The following is a 17,305-nucleotide window of genomic DNA, read 5'->3' on the forward strand; positions in this document are numbered from 1 at the left end:
TTTCACAAATTCACATTTTTGTTGTGTACATAGAGAAGGTATTGTTTTCAAAACCGTAAACAGAAACCCGTTTTCAGGCCCCCAAAATGTGGTTGTCGTGTAAATGAACGGCCAAAACGCATACAAGGTTTTCTGTTTTCATTTGAAATAAGTGTCATTTAAACATCCCCTTAGGTAGGCCTACAAATGAAAACTTTGTCAAAATGATCCTTTTTCACACGGGCGGATCTGCGGAAACGACTAAAACTATTATTCATGCCGATGTCACTTTGTAAAGAAACACTACTCGCCTATAGACTGATCACTTAATACGCATGCGCATGACGTCACAGATTTCACTAATTCACGTTTTTGTAATTTACACAGCGACCATAATGGTATCGTTTTCAATGAAACCCATTTTCAAAATTTCCAGTTTTCAGGCCTCGGAAAAAAAACTGTTGACGTGTGAATTAACGGCCAATTGTTCTGTTTTTAGTTAAAACCGGTGTCGTGTAAACGGCCCCTCAACTAAAAACGTAGTTCCAACGACAATGGAAACGTTACCCTTATCGTCTACAAAAACATGAATTTGTGAAAACGTTGATGTCATGCGCATACATATTACGTGTTCAGTCTCTCCACCTTATTCCTACGCCCCATGATGCTTTGCGCGATTTATGGGTGTAAGTAACTTCTGTTGTTAACAAACAGTAAAAGGCTCGCTCTATGAATGTAATACGTTTTTTTTTTAACTGGGTACAATGAGATGACATTATTCTACTCACCCTTCAACCATCGAACATTAAAAGGACATTTAAAAGTGTAAAAGCACCAACAAGGTCCTTCCATCAGACCTTGAATAACCCCAAAAGCGCGATTCTTTCCACAGCAACAACGGACAGGTTAAATATCACTGTGGTAATATCTATATTATGTAATATTCGTTGCCTTAAAGGTATAGTTCACCCAAAAATGAAAATTAGCCCATAATTTACTCACCCCTAAGTCATCCGAGGTGTATATGACTTTCTTCTTTCAGGCGGAGTTATATTACAAAAGTCCAGGCTAATCCAAGCATTAGAAATGGATTCATAGTTGCTCTGTTTTTTAAGTCCATAAAAGTGCATCTGCCCATCATATAACTGCTCCACGCGGCTCCGGGGTGTTAATAAAGGCCTTCTGAAGCGAATCGATGCGTTTGTGTAAGAAAAATATCCACATGTATAACTTTATAAAGTAAACTTTCGTCCCACCGCCTTCCGTGGAAAAGTGTTGAATGTTGAAAGTGAAACTCAAGATGCGTACGTGACGTCATGACGAGCGGACCTTATACTAGTCTTTCGATCGGCAGGGGAACTTTCAACAATTTTTCCATAAATTGAACAGGGAAGGCGGTCGGCCGAAAACTTTACTTGATAAAGTTTTAAATATGGATATTTTTCTTACACAAACGCATCGATTCGCTTCAGAAGGCCTTTATTAACACCCCAGAGCCGCGTGGAGCAGTTATATGATGGGCAGATGCACTTTTATGGACTTCAAAAACAGAGCAACTATGAATCCAATTCTAATGCTTGGATTAGCCTGGACTTTTGTAATATAACTCAGATTTTATTCGTATGAAAGAAGAAAGTCATATACACCTCGGATGACTTGGGGGTGAGTAAATTATGGGCTAATTTTCATTTTTGGGTGAACTATCCCTTTAATCAGAAATGTTCATCAGCATTGCGTGATGTGATTTCCGTCATTTTGACAGATAATAAATTGTATTTACCTGTGAAAAAAACCTGGAAAGAGACGTGAGGATTTGAGGAGAAAAACAAGAAATTCTTAAATTATTATTAAATCGGGAGAACAGACCACAAGTGTGAAGTGCATGTTGTACTTTTTCATACTGTTACAACAGATTGCAAAGGGGGAAAAGAAAATAAGCATGAGGAAAAGATCTACCAATATGGATCAATGATATTGATGACATCCCTGCACTTCAGCTTCTCATCAGATTTTCTGTCCAATCAAATGCTCTCTAGAATCGGAAGCCCCGCCCCCTACATTATAAATAGACACTGAAGCTGTGGCTGAAATCGGTCACTTGTTCACACATTTACTATTTTCTACAGTGCACTATATAGGGGCTAGGGAACGATTCAGACAGTGTAAATATGCTTCCCATTGGGCCGAATGAAGTCTGGTTTCATGTTAGTTTCATGCAAACCGCCACAGCTCTGGTCCAGAGACACGATAGCACAGAGCAGATCATATTCACGAGTCGACTCAGACCACAAAACATATCGGACCCATTTGAGTTCTGCACAGAATGCTGTATTTTAAAGCGATATGAAGGAGGTAAGCAGGAGAAACGGTTCGAGAATACGAGAAAACTGCAGCTTTATCGAGCTCAACAACTCTGGCTGAGCTGTGATATAAACTAAACGCTATTGGCTCAATAAACTCAATAAATGTATTAATTTCTTTAAGTTCTTTTCCAAAAAAAATTAAAAAAATACAAAATTCTTACTGATCCAAAAGTTTTGAACGGTAGTTCAATGTTGCAAAAACTTTCTATTTAGGATAAATACGGATCTTTTGAACTTTCTATTCATCAAAGATCCCAAAAAATGTTTTACACAACTGTTTTCAACATTGATAATAATCCTAAATGTTTCTTGAGCAGCAAATCATCATGTTAGAATGATTTTTGAAGGATCATGTGACACTGAAGACTAAAGTAATGATGCTGAAAATTCAGCTTTGAATCACAGAAATAAATGACATTTTAAAATATATTCAAATAGAAAACAGTTATTTTACATTTTAATAATATTTCACAATATTAGAGTTTTTTTGTATTTTTAATAAAATAAATGCAGCCTTGGTGAGCATGAGAGTCGTCTTCTAAAAGCATCTTAAATATCTTACCCAATCAAAAACGTTTGAACAGCAGTGCATGTACTCTGTGTATATATATATTAGGGCTGTCAAACGAATAATCGTGATTAATCATATCCAAATAAAAGTTTGTGTTTAGATAATAAATGTGTGTGTACTGTGTATAATTATTATACATAAATGCATAAATACACTCATTCATGTTTTTAAGAAAAATGTGCATGTATATACAGTATATATATATATTTATATAATTTATATTATATATAAATATAACACATATTTCCTAGATATAATAATAATTGTACACAGTACACACACATATATTATCTAAACACAAACTTTTATTTTGGATGCAATTAATCGCGATTAATCGAGTACACCTAAATTAAGTTTTTTATTTATTTATTAAAAGCGGACAAAATTCACATTGGAGGCAGAGTTTAAAACAGTGAAAGGCATTCTGAGTTGAGTAGTGATGTACAGAGCCCGGGGCCGGTGAGCTGCTGCTCTGCTGGGGGTCTGCAGGAGGCTGAATGTTTCATCAGCGTGTCTCAGCTGTAGATGACTGATGACAGACCACAGAACAATGAGCCACAGACACTGAGCTCCATTCTCAAATAACACCATCTGTGTCTCGTGTTCCACAAACTACATGTTTGTCACACTCCCCAAACCCCTGTTTCTGAGATCCTGACAGACTTAAATATCAGTGATGGATGTCAAATAACACTTCCTATTTACCACATGGACACATTTCACCAGTGCGGAGGGTTTATTTGAGTCCGAACACACAGTCTGCTCAGCACAGCTTGTTAACATGCACACTAAATGAGTTGAGGCATTCATGAAATAGAGGGTAAACACTTTTTGCTTTAGGGAACAACGGGGCTAAAGGCACACCTTAAGAAAAATAGTGCTTTTCACTATAGTGAATGATATACAGAAAAATATATATGTTTGTATTGAATATTTATCGAGCAACATATTTTGTGTGAAAATAAATCATAAAAGTGGTTTATTTTATTTAAAAATCTTAAAAATGTATAGGGTGTCAAGGGGGGTAAAAGGCTCAGTATTGATACAAATACTTTTGCTAAAATAATATGTTTTTAATAATGTCTAAGTTAATACTTTGAACTATTTTCTGTTTATTTTGAGGAATAAAATAATTAATTTTTGATCAATAAATATTCTGTCATTAAAAATTTTTAATATAGAAATATATCTGAAAAATATAGAAACAAAAAAAGTAAGATTCAGAAAGGATTTAAAGAGATCCCATAATAATTTAATAGAGATTTACAGTAGTAACAATAAATATTTTATTATATGATGTGATGATTGATGATGATTAATAGAATTGAACTATGCCATGTCAACAAATGGAAAAGTCAGCCGTCTGTTTATCATGTTAATTATTGTGTCTTTTACCCCAAATACCATACTTTTACATATCTTTCGTTATTGAAAATCATTAAAACATTTGTCCAAAAAAATAAAAATAAATAAAAAATAAAAAATAAAAAAAATTATTTATATATATATATATATATATATATATATATATATATATATATATATATATATATATATATATATATATATATATATATATATATATATATATAAAATAAGTAGCAATTCTTAATTTCTACTTAAATCTATAACAGTAAGATCAAATATTAGACCAAATGAGTGCAGAATCAACGTTGCGCTGCTGCTCGTGACACGTCAAGGATCAGACAAATTTCCACGTGCATCTTGAAACACGGATGTTTTGGAAAGTACTGAGGCAAGTTTTTGTGCCATCTAGTGGTTTAGAGGAAAATAAAATCAAAGGAGCCTTTTACCCCATGGAGCCTTTAGCCCTGTTGTACCCTATGTTTGCTGAATGTTTGATTGGCAAACAACAGACTGTGTTCTTTTCAAATTAAGGGTTTGTTTACACAACAACAATGTATTAAAAACGTTTTTCGCATACATACGACAATTATCCTCATTCACATGGATCAAAACGCTGTAAAAAATCTGTATTACTCATGATGAGAGGCCAGTAGGTGGCGATATCACTTTGTAAAGAAACATGTAATACACTTTTTTTTTGTTTACACGAAGACGATAACAGTATAGTTTTCACTTTGAAACACATTTTTTAAACTTGCGTTTTCAGGCCCCCAAAAAATGAACGGCCAAAACACATAATAGTTTCCTGTTTTTAGTTTAACGTTTTTAGTGTTGTGTAAACAGCCCCTAAGTCTCATAGGTACCAGGTGCCGGTGAAAAGTTTGGACACACCTACTTGTCCTTCATTATTACTCCACATTTAGTAATACGAAATAACACAAATGGAACACAGGGGTATAAATACATTGGATAACAAGAGGCTAACATGGAACAGATGTGAGTAATAATCAGTTACTAAAGTGACTAACAGGGGAACTAAGGAAACAAAGGCTAACAGGAACTTAACCACACAGCAAGTCCTAGAACACACAAAACACAGGGTCAATCATGACAATTACGACAATACATTAAAACAATATGGTAAGAAATACCATTTTGCAAAATTAGGCGGCATAACAAACTGTTTTTGCACAACTAAAATAACTGGTAGCGAATGACACCGAAAGCCAGACACATTCAAGTTACAAATGGCTGCATCTGCTCTTACATTAAAAATAAGGTGGATATGGCCATTTTATTGTAAAACATAGATATATTTTTTGTTGTACTGTACAACTTTATATAATGTATGCAGTACCGTTCAAAACTTGGGTCAGTACGATTTTTTTTATAACAAAATGAATAGCTAATTCAATTCAGCAAGGATGCATTAAATTGTTCAAAATTGACAGTGTTTTCAACATTGATAATAATCATAAATGTTTCTTGATCATCAACTCATCATGTTAGAATGATTTCTGAAGGATCATGTGACACTGAAGTAATAATGCTGAAAATTCAGCTTTGATCACAGAAATAAATTGCATTTTACAATATATTCCAATAGAAAACAGTTGTTTTAAATTGTAATAATAAATTGTGTTCACAATATTACTTTGTTTACTGTATTTTTACTGTATTTCAACATTAAATATATGGCAAGTAGTTAAATGTATGGTAAAATGGAAAATTATATAAATGTACATCTTGATTCACACTTGGCCATAGCAACAACTGTTTGGTATAAAAGTGCATTGCATTATTAAGAAACATAAAATGATAAAATTATCGAAATGTATTGCATTAAATCCACAAATTAAGCCTTTTAATTTTGCGATACGAGCGATGAAAGCTTTGTAGTCTTTGGGGGAAAACAACTTGATTTTCTCAGCTTTTTTCTGAATGTTGGTTTTTTTATGAAACACACAAGTGTTGATAAAAAAGAATGCATAAAAGCAGAGGGACTGTTCTTTCTTTTGATATATTGCATGTTCAGATATTCATACAACAAAAATATTCAGGGTGTCATGAATTTTTTTTGAAAATGATCAAAAATGCTGGTGGTGACTGGCAACTTAAAAAAAAAAAACATTGGCGTGGAAAGTGTTAAAGGTGCACTGTGTGAATTTTAGCAGCATCTTTTGGTGAGGTTGTGAATTGCATCCGTCCACCGTTCACCCCTCCCTTTCGGGGCACATAGAGAAGCTACGGTGGCCGGTACAGGACAAAGATGTCCAGTGTTTCCAAGTCCACGGTTTTCCCACAGAATTGGGCCACATTAATACTGTTGCCGCGGGCTGTTTTTCATGTCAGCGGGTTGAAGCAACCCTAATAATGTGATATTTAGCACCGGGAATGCAAATTTTAGAAGGGGAACCACACCAAAAAATGCAGATTTACCCCCTCGGAATGCAGATTTTTTTACCCCCCCAATTAGGCTAGTTTTGAGTAGCATTTGGGCGGGTTTTGTTGTGACAACCTGGCAAACCTGAAGATGTCGTTGTCTGAGAGAGCAGAGAGTAGCTGGCGCTCTGTAGAGCAGTTTGTCCGTTTAGAGCTACTGTAGAAACATGGCGGCACAAAATGGCGACTTCACTGTAAGGGGACACGCGGTGTGTGGAGATAGAAATAGCTCATTCTAAGGTAATAAAAACATAACGCTTCATTATGTAAGGTCTTTAATCACCACTGAAAACACAGTTATGTATAATATATTGCATTTCTGTCAATAGATCCTCATAAATATTACACACTGCACCTTTAGGTACAAAGAAAAAAAAAGTTCTAACATCTTTTTTACCCATTGTATTAAAAATCACAAAGGGTTATGATAATCAGAAACATGCATTCAGTCAGGTGTATCCAAGCATTTGTTTAGTTGTGAGTGATTTTCAGGTTTACATAAAACTTTACCCATCTATCTGTAATAAGAAAGTGGAAGATATTACTATAGTAGCACTAATAGCACCTAATGACATCCACGTCTCACATGACGCTGAGTCTGGCTTGAGCTGCGATCACCTCTCCTCCACGTCTTTCTCCATCTTCCGATAAGCCGACAGTTATTAACCTCCCGCAGAGCCAGCGCTTGTTTCACAAACACTCCGGTGACGCGGGTGCACGGGGAGGTCCTGCTCATCTTCTTAATCATTAATGTTTCGTTTGGACATGTTTGGAGTCACCCATGGTTATCCGCCAGTGCCCTCAGATGACCCCCAACCGAATCTGGGGAGGCCGAACAGGAATGAGAAGCACGGGTGACTGCGCGGGTTCTGGAGCGGTGCCAGCGGGACACTCAGGCAATGCTGGCGTCAAAAGTTGTGATCCTCACGGGAAACGCCGGCTCATTGGAGTGATGCGTTCAGTGAGGAACGTCAAGGGGGGTCTGGATGGTAATGATTGACCGGGTGTTTTAGAGCTGGTTGTGTGGTTGCATAAACCGACAGATCCGATTCAGGCCGCTCATCGCATGAAAGAGCCAATGCATTTCACGCTCTTTCTCAGGTCTGATGAGGCTAGGGTGTTCCCTATTATATTCACTTCTGTTGTTTTGACCATCAGTTACTCGTAGCGACCAATCAGAGAATGTGGAGTAGAGATGGGCTCTGTGCCCTGATACCGTGTCATGGTTACATGGTGATAAGCCGTGACAGTTTGAACTTTCCAGTGGAGATGACTCATGTCATTAAAGAACAAACGATGACTGACTTGTTAAACAGCTTGTGTGTATCATTTATATTCGCTGTGAACAGCTGGATTAGATTCTTATCATATCTAATTACCATAAACAAATGGGCTGTCAGGTTCATATTGACAAATTGTCCCTTGCACAAAGGACTGCGGCAGGATTATTGTTGCTGATGTGTTCTCTGATACACTCAAAAAAATAAGTCATTGGATAAGGATTTCCATCCAATAAATATGTGTAGCTCCAATAAATTCATGGAATGAAATGTAATTGAGTTGGTCCAACTCAATTAGATAAAATACTGGTTAAATGAAATTGATACATTTATAAAAATGACTTTTTATGCTTGTCAAACATAAATTAAAACATTTCATTGGAAAATCAATTACAAGCAGTTTTATTAATTATTATACACAATTTTCCAAGCGGCTACATAATCCCCACCCTTACAAAGCATGCTGGGGACTACAGATCCACTGCCACAACTTCTTAAATATATTAGGTTGATTGAACACAATTAAATTTAAAAAAAAAAAAGTGTTTTGAGTGTACACTACTGTTCAAAAGTGTGTGGTTGGTTAGATTTGTAATGTTTTTGAAAGTACTGTAAAAACAGTCATATTGTGAAGTATTATTACAATTTTAAATTATTAAGATTTTATTCTGTCTAATTACTCCAGTCTTCAGTGTCACATGATCCTTCAGAAATCATTATAATATGCTGATTTGATGCTCAAGAAACATCAATGTTAAAAACAGCTTAATATTTTGGACTATTAAGGAAACTGTGATACCATACATCATAGTAATACAATTATAAATAGTATTTTACATGGTATTCCCAAAAGCTATGATAGTACCATGGTACTTTTTGGTTCTGTTTTGTAGGTGTACCACTTGGTGTACAATCACATAATAATCACTATATTCATATACCATATAGTGTTTACAAGGCACACCAATGTACTCTGCTGTATTACCATGGTACATGTCCACAACTATAGTATTCCCATGGTATTTTGTAAAAAAAAAAAAAAAAAAAAAAAAAAAAAACAACCTTTCCAAAAAAGTTCCAACACAAGTATTTGTAACAAGTACAAGTAACAAGTATTTCCATTGTAATATGTCCCAAGGCTCCTAACACCACCAAAATAAATAAATAAATAAATAAATAGGGTATTACCATAATACATGTTTAAAAAAAATCCCATATAACCAAAAAAATGTATTACCAGGGCACATGCTCAAAAACATGGTATTACAATACCATCTAAAAAACAAACACTTATTTTCATGGTATGTGTTCAGAAACACTGTATAACTATGGTACTTTGTCCAAAAATTGCTGGTGTTGTATTTTCATTAACAAGGAAGGGGTTGAACAGTGAGTAACTGTCTTGATAGTCAGTATAATAATCTATTTCATGTTTGTCATATACACCTCTCTCTGTTTTGGAAGCTTGTTTCCTCCATGAATTAAAAAAACATTCAGAAGATAAAACTTTTTATGCAATAGTTATAAATAATAAATAACTCGCAAATCTTACTTTTTTCTTGCAATTCTGATGTTTTTTGTCACGATCTCGGGTTTATATCACAATTCTGACTTTTTATCTTGCAACTTTTTTCTCAAGATTATATCTCGCAATTCTGATTCAATTGTGAGTTTATTTCGCAATTCTGACTTTATAACTTGCAATTCTGACTTGTTTTCTTGCGATCATGAGTTTATCTCGCAATTCTGACTTTTTTGTAGCAATTCAGACTTTTATCTCACAATTGTGAGTTTATATCTCGCAATTCTGAGAAGAAAAGTCTGACTCAAAGTCGCTATTACCTCTTTATTTATTATTCTGTGGCGGAAACAAGCTTCCATAATATCACACAACTGACATTATAACGTGCAATTGCGACTTTAGGCCCATATCAAACAATTCTGAGAAAAAAGTCAGAATTGTGATACGTAAACTTGCAATTGAGGGGGAAAAAAATCTGAATTGTGAGATAAAAAGTCGCAATTACCTTTTTTATATTTTTATTCTGTGGTGGAACATGCTTCCATACTCTGCACACTAGTCCTCCCTTCAGTCTAATAAAGGTACATCCAAGATAAATTTGTTCATCTAACAGAGCCTCACAGGGAAGCAAACAGCACTAAGAGTAACACAGGTTAGACATCAGGGGTTACGCAAACATATCAGAAAGTGGGCGGACAGCGATGCCACATCCTGTTTGATTCAAGGGTGATTCCCAGGCCTGTGTGCCGTCATGGCAACCTCTGTTGGGGTTAAAGGTCAGAAGTTCAGAGAGTATATTACCTACCTTTCAAAGAAAGAGACAGAGGATGTGCTTAACTGATTCAGCAGTGCTCTTATAGAGTTTTATCCCTCTTCAAAGTTCAGGCAAAAAGGATTATGGGTTTATTCTCTGAAGAGCATGCTGATTTCCCAGTTACTGCTGCCCAGTAGGAGGGGTATGAAATGAAACCAAGTCAATCTTCAAAGACTGAAGTTATTTCAAATCCTGTTTCTTCCTCAGTGTATGGACTTAATCCAAGATCTGCTGAAGGAAGTCCAGGCGCTCAAAGAGTCCAGAGATGTTCTGAGACAGGAAGTTCATACTCTGAATGGTCAGCTCAGCCAGGTGAATGCACACTCCCACCAGTATCACTCATCAAACGTTTCTGCTCATATATATTCAGCACTTGATAACATGTTGTCATCTTCAGCTGAACATGAATGAGTTGGCTGACCATATTGTGGCCATGGAGCAGTATTGCCACCGAGTGGAAGATCTGGACAACACCACGGTGAGTAAGGAATGATTCAAACAAAAATAACTTTGTGAAAATGTTCACTCTCACGCAATCTACAGATCACACAGATTCCTATTGAAATTCATACATTCAATAATTTCATTAAAACAATACATGTATGTGTAAAATAATAAGTGTACGTGTTTGTCAGATTGTGGAAGTCACAATGTGAATATGCCTTTTCCAACACACTAACACGGACAATGAATAACTAAAGCATGAAGAATTCATAATTTTGCATTATAATAGAGGATTATGTTTTGTTCATATGTGTTTTGGTTTGGTTATGTTTTGTTTCTCTGTCATGTGTTCCCTGACCCAGGCTGTGTCCGAAATCGCCCCTATACCCTTAAATAGGACATTATTTGAAGGGAACAGCCATCTCGGCAGCGCGTCACTCCCGGACAACTGAGAATGGGCAAAGTGGACCGTAGTGCTCTCATTCAATCCCACAATGCACCGCAATAACGAGTGTACAACCAATGTACGCTCAACGGCTAGAGAATATACCCACAATGCACTGTGACGGATGCACCGAATGAATTCTTGTGTTTTGCCCAGGCGGCATCCTCCCGCGGTCTCTCTTGAAGCCAACATGGAAGTGACTTAAACTGCAATTCATCGACTGGCCGCTAGAGACAGGCTCCAGAAGGGAGTCAGATCTGTATCTCCCCCATGTTAAAATGCTCAACTTTACAGTCTGGTACAAAAAGTGGTTTTGGTCTATAATTTTGCCCTTCATGACAACTGTAAGGGGATGATTTTTTTTATAACGCATCCATTTCAATTATAGTAAGCCTTAAAGTTCTGCATAATTAAGGGCGTGGCCACTCAAGTGACAGGTGGATTGGATGGTCGAGCTAGGTGGGCGTGGTTTCAGCAACCAGTCACCTCAGCTCCACCCACATCCCGCCTCTTTGCCCATTTTCAGTTATCTGGGAGTGACGCGCTGCCAAAATGGCAACGGCCGACTTAAGACTTCAAAACTGCTCTTCAGAAACCTAGGGGTGACGTCATGGACACTACGTCCATTGTTTTATACATTCTATGGTTTTGCCAGAAGGTAGCACCTGCAGCTGAATCATCCATCAATCCACTTTCCAAACCGCTGCTCCAATATACAGTGTAATATCATACAGGTATAAATTAATTTTAATTGATTATTAAATTGTTAAATTAAGGATTATACATGGCAGAGTTCAAGATCAATCTTTTCATTACTACTGGAGCTGCCAGTTTGCTAAGTTTCAAATGATTATTAAACAGCAAGCACAAACTATGCGAAAGCGGTTTGCAGTTACCAGCGTCAGTTGCGTTGCTTCACCTTCATTCATAAATCCTCTCCTGTGGCCTCATGGGATGTGAATACGCCTTTTCCAACACGCTAACACAGACAATGAATAACTAAAGCGTGAAGAATTCATCATTTCGCATTATAATAGAGGATTATGTGTACTTTTAGGATGGATGGACGCACTTTTTGGGGCTTTAAAATCTAATTTACCATTCACTCCCATTATAAAGCTTGGATACTTTTAAATATAACTCTGGTTGTGTTTGGCTGAAAGAAGAAAGTCATATACACCTAGGCTTGAGGGTGAGTAAATTATGGGATAATTTTCATTTTTGGTGAACTATCCCGTTGATTACTGATTTTGTTCACCTGTTGTTCTGTTTGGTAACTCATTCGTTCTCCCTGTTATTTAAAGTCCTGTGTTTCTTTAGTTCCTTTGACCAGTATTGTTTGTGTTTCAGTTTGTTAATGGTCGTTAATGTATATCCTGAGTTTTGTGGATTAATAAAGACTAATAAAGAGAATTTCCCTCAAAAAAAGTATGCACAGCCCCCATTCACTTTTATTGTATGGAGAAGAGCAGCGTCAACATTCTGCAAAATGTCTCCTTTCATGTTCCACAGATCAAATAAAGTCATGGGCTTTAAGTAAATGACGACAGAATTGTCCACTTTAGGGTTACTGTTCCTTTAAAATGATCAAGATTTGTGCTGAAACAACAATGACTTTGTTGTCAGATTGTGTCACGTTTATTTATAAAACATCAAATTCTATTTTCCCTCTCTCTCAGAAAGAGCTGAAGGACAAGATGGCCCAGTACCCTGTTCCAGAGGAGCTCACACAGTGTGTCACATGGGAAGTGATGCAGGCGGCGCTCCTCAGCGAGAGGCAGAAGATCCAGGAGGCACGTCCAGCTGTAATCACTCAATACACAGCATGAAGTCAATTTAGTGTGTCCTGTAACCTTTCACAACCATCCTAAATCTCACAGGTTCTTATCACAGTCATTGTTTGGTTAGAGCAGGCGGCAGCTGCAGTTGAGGCAAACATTGACCTGAATGACTGATTTGCTAAATGTAAATGCATAACCAAACATCTACCAACACAAACTGAGGCCAAAAACAAAGACATCCATCTCAGCCTCAGATGGCATGAACTGTGCTTTGTAAATGACATTCCCTCTTTCATTCCCAGGGGTTGCAGGGCACCATCTCCGCCATTAAAGACACTGTACCCGTCCCCCCTTTGAACCTTGGTAGCCCGATCAAGGAAGACAGAGCAGGTACAGGTGGCACAGCTGGCGTAGATCTCTCTCATCAGGTTTCTACTCCACGTCAGTCCCTGTCTGATGAGGCTCTGTGCACTGTGATGAGCCGCCCACTGTCCCGGGTCAGCATTGGGGCGGAGCGCTACCCAGAGACCGTAGAGGCTCTGAAGGAGGTGGGCCGACTGGGAGACAGGCACGAGAGTCTGGAGGCCCGTGTTGGGCAGCTGGAAGCAAACAAGGCTGATCAGACCCAGCTTCAACATCTCCTCGCTGCAATGGGTACGACATAGACAGTAGGGTCACAACTGACAACATGTTTTATATTCATTATTTCTATTATTTATTAATAATTCTAATCACAGTTATAATTCATGGTGACCACACAAAGTGGCACAGCCTCAAGAGGCTTATTGCTTGAAAAGATGCTGATGTTAAAATTAAGTTTTATTATATAAAGGGATTGTAACACTTTATTTTGATGGTCCCTTTTGAACATTCTGTTGACTATAACTTTGCAACTCCATGGCAAATAACTCTCATTAGAGTATTAGTAGACTGTCTGCTTAATAGCCGCTAACTCTTTATTGTGATGGTCCATCAACAGACATTCTACTGACTATAAGAAATGTTGCAACTACATGTCAACTTATTCTAACCCTAACCCTAAACCAGTCTACTAATATTCTACTAACACTTGACTTTAATGAGAGTTAGTAGACATGTAGGTGCAATGTTAATTATAGTCAACAGAATGGGCCCTATCATACACCTGGTTAGGGATAGTTAGACTTACATTATATGTACATAAAACAATGATACATTTTTCAAAATATATTTTTTGGGGTTCTACAGAAGAAAGAAAGTCATACAGGTTTGGAGCAACATGAATGAGAACTTGTGAATGAATGAGCGCAAGTGGCTGACTGCAGATCACTTAACGGCCACTGGTGTCGCTAATAACAAGGGTTTCTGAACTCTACATAAAGCACCTTTAATATAAAATGGCCATTACAGGTGCCTTCATCTGCATTTTACGCCTGCACCTCATCCAATCAAATATCCATTTTATATTAACTACTATGTACTTGCATCAAAAAATACTATCAGGTACAATGTACTTATTGTGTTGAGGTTGTATTGCAAAACACTTGTGCTGCTATTGAGGCGGGATACAGGTAAGGTTAGGACAGGTTCAGTGGTATGGGTAGGTTTAAGGGTGGGTTAAGGTTTAAGGGAAGGTCAACAGTGTAAATACAGATGTTGCTTTAGGTTTTTTTAAGAAACATAAGTACAATGTAAAAGCATGTATGTACACAATAAGTGTGTGGTATGGTCACACTTTAGTTTAGGGTCCAATTCTCACTATGAACTAACTAATAACTACAACATTTGCCTAAGGTAAGTAAGGTTATTGTTAAGTTTAGGTATTGTGAAGGACCAAGGGATGTTGAATATTGTCATGCAGAATAAGGCATTAATATGTGCTTTATAAATACTAATAAACAGCCAATATCCTAGTAATATGCATGCTAATAAGCAACTAGTTAATAGTGAGAATAGGACACTAGATAAAGTGTTACCCAAATTATCAATTTGAATGTTAGTATTAGTTAAAGACACTTAATATGAAGTGAGTCCCATTTTTATTCACAGTCAAGCTACTATTTGTCAATATGCTTTGTGAATGTTTGTTCTGACGTTTTGTCTGATGCTTTTTGCAGAAGAGAGGCAGATTCCTGCCCATATCCCAGAGCAGCTGAATCATCTGAGGACTCTTGTGGACAGTCTTCTAGCCGATAAAGAGAAGGTATGAGATAAAAATAATTAAACCAATTATAATTCCTACACCCTAACCTTTCCTCTAACCCTCTCTTTAAAAACACATTTAGCGTTATCAGATTAAATGAAATTCAAGTCCCTGAAAAGGCATCATCGTTACACTTTATGTAATTAACTAAACAGAACTTCCTCTAGACTTCTATTGTTGTTAAAGGTGAAGTGTGTCATTTGTGTCAGTCAAACAGATAGTCTCACCCTAAACTCATGCCGGTGGCTGAGCAACCAATGTCGGGCTGGAGATGCTCAAACAAACAGAGCAATGTATTGATTGTACCAAAATGACATAGTTTACTCTTTTCAACGCAATCAATCTAACCGGAATATGAGAATATATTTAAAGGTACACTATGTAACTTATTAATAGTCAATACATCATCAATCCTTCTTCCAAAACATGTTTTCTCTTACCCTGATTTACTATGGTAAGCATATTAAAAGTGTTTATATTTTAGAGCTGTCAGGATGGTTTTCAAGGGAAATTAATATTTCATAATATTATTGCTTTTACTGTATTTTTGATCAAATAACCGTAGCCTTGGTGAGCAGAAGAGATTTCTTTCAAAAACATTAAAAAAAAAAAACAGTCATCTAAATGGAAAACATTTTTATAGATGGCATTTCCGAATATTATTTGGACAATTTGGTAAGTTCTGTTCCAAATTGTTCTGTTTTCTATCTCATTTTAAATTTAGGAAATTAATACTCAGTTCAATTCTGAATGACACACAGGACAGCCCATGGTTTTGTCTGATTTAGGTTACTTCTGGCGATATATATTTTTTATCAATTTTATGTCGGTCAAATTCACACTAAATTTTGTTTTATATCTTGTATTTATGTTATTATATAGACATAATATTTCCATAGACATAACTCATATCCCCTAACCCTAAACCTACCCATCACAGACAACTTTCTGCTTTTTTACATTTTCAAAAAAAACATCATTTATAAGTTGTTTTCCTCATGGGGACCAAAAACTGTCGACCATCCAGAAAAGGATAATTTTGTCCCCATAACGTAGAGTTAACCAGGACGACACACACACATGCACACACACACACACACAGGAGCAGAAGCAGCATGTGACAGTGTAGATGACCCCTGTAGGTGTCAGAGGTGGAGAGTGTGTTGATGAACATGAGCTCAGACTCTGCAGGACGGAGCACAGGTTCAGCCAGCGATCAGGACACAGACGCCTCACAGATAGAGCAGATGACCCCGCAGACGTCTCACATCAGGTACTAATGATCACGATGAACCAGTCACTCATCAGAGACAAATCGTGTCCCACAATTTCACTTGGCATCAGTTTTTGAAACATTTGCATTTGGTGGTCAAAATTGGTCATTAAAACCATGTAGCATCAGAGTGCAGTGTTGGAAACCAGGTGTACAGATACAGTGGATATAAAAAGTACACACCCTTTGGGGACCCATCTTTTCTAAGCCCTGATGTTGAGACAACTGAATGGATTCAAATTAGTATTATGATTGAGACAATCATGAATGGCAAACAGATTACTTGAAAAAAATTAGGTTTATAGGAGAAATACCTGACATTTATTGAGGGTACAGGATGTGAGTATTTAGCTCAATAAAACACATGTACGGGATGATAGTGTTGATGATGATTTACCTTGGATACGAGTGAGAGTGAGTCTGCAGTGTATTCACACACCGGCAGGAACAATCCTCTGACGCAGACCACTTTATATTTTTTCCATTAATTTATTTATACATTTATTTATTTACTCATCAAGCTCATGTGAAATGGTACACATCAAGATCTATTGACAGAAATGCAATATAATATACATAACTGTTTTCAATGGAGTATAAAGACCTTACATAATGAACCGTTATGTTTTTATTACCTTCTATCTTCATACACCGCGGGTCCCCTTACAGTGAAGTCACCATCATGTTTCTACAGTCGCCCTAAACAGACAAACTGCTCTACAGAGCGCTAGCTACTCTCTGCTGTCTCAGACAACGACATCTTTGTCCTGTGTCGGCCACCGTAGCTTCTCTATGTGCTCTGAAAAGGAGGGGGATGGGTGCAATTCACAACCTCACCACT

This window comes from Gobio gobio (genome assembly GCF_949357685.1).
Source record: "Gobio gobio genome assembly, chromosome: 1".
Classification (NCBI taxonomy): Eukaryota; Metazoa; Chordata; class Actinopteri; order Cypriniformes; family Gobionidae; genus Gobio; species Gobio gobio.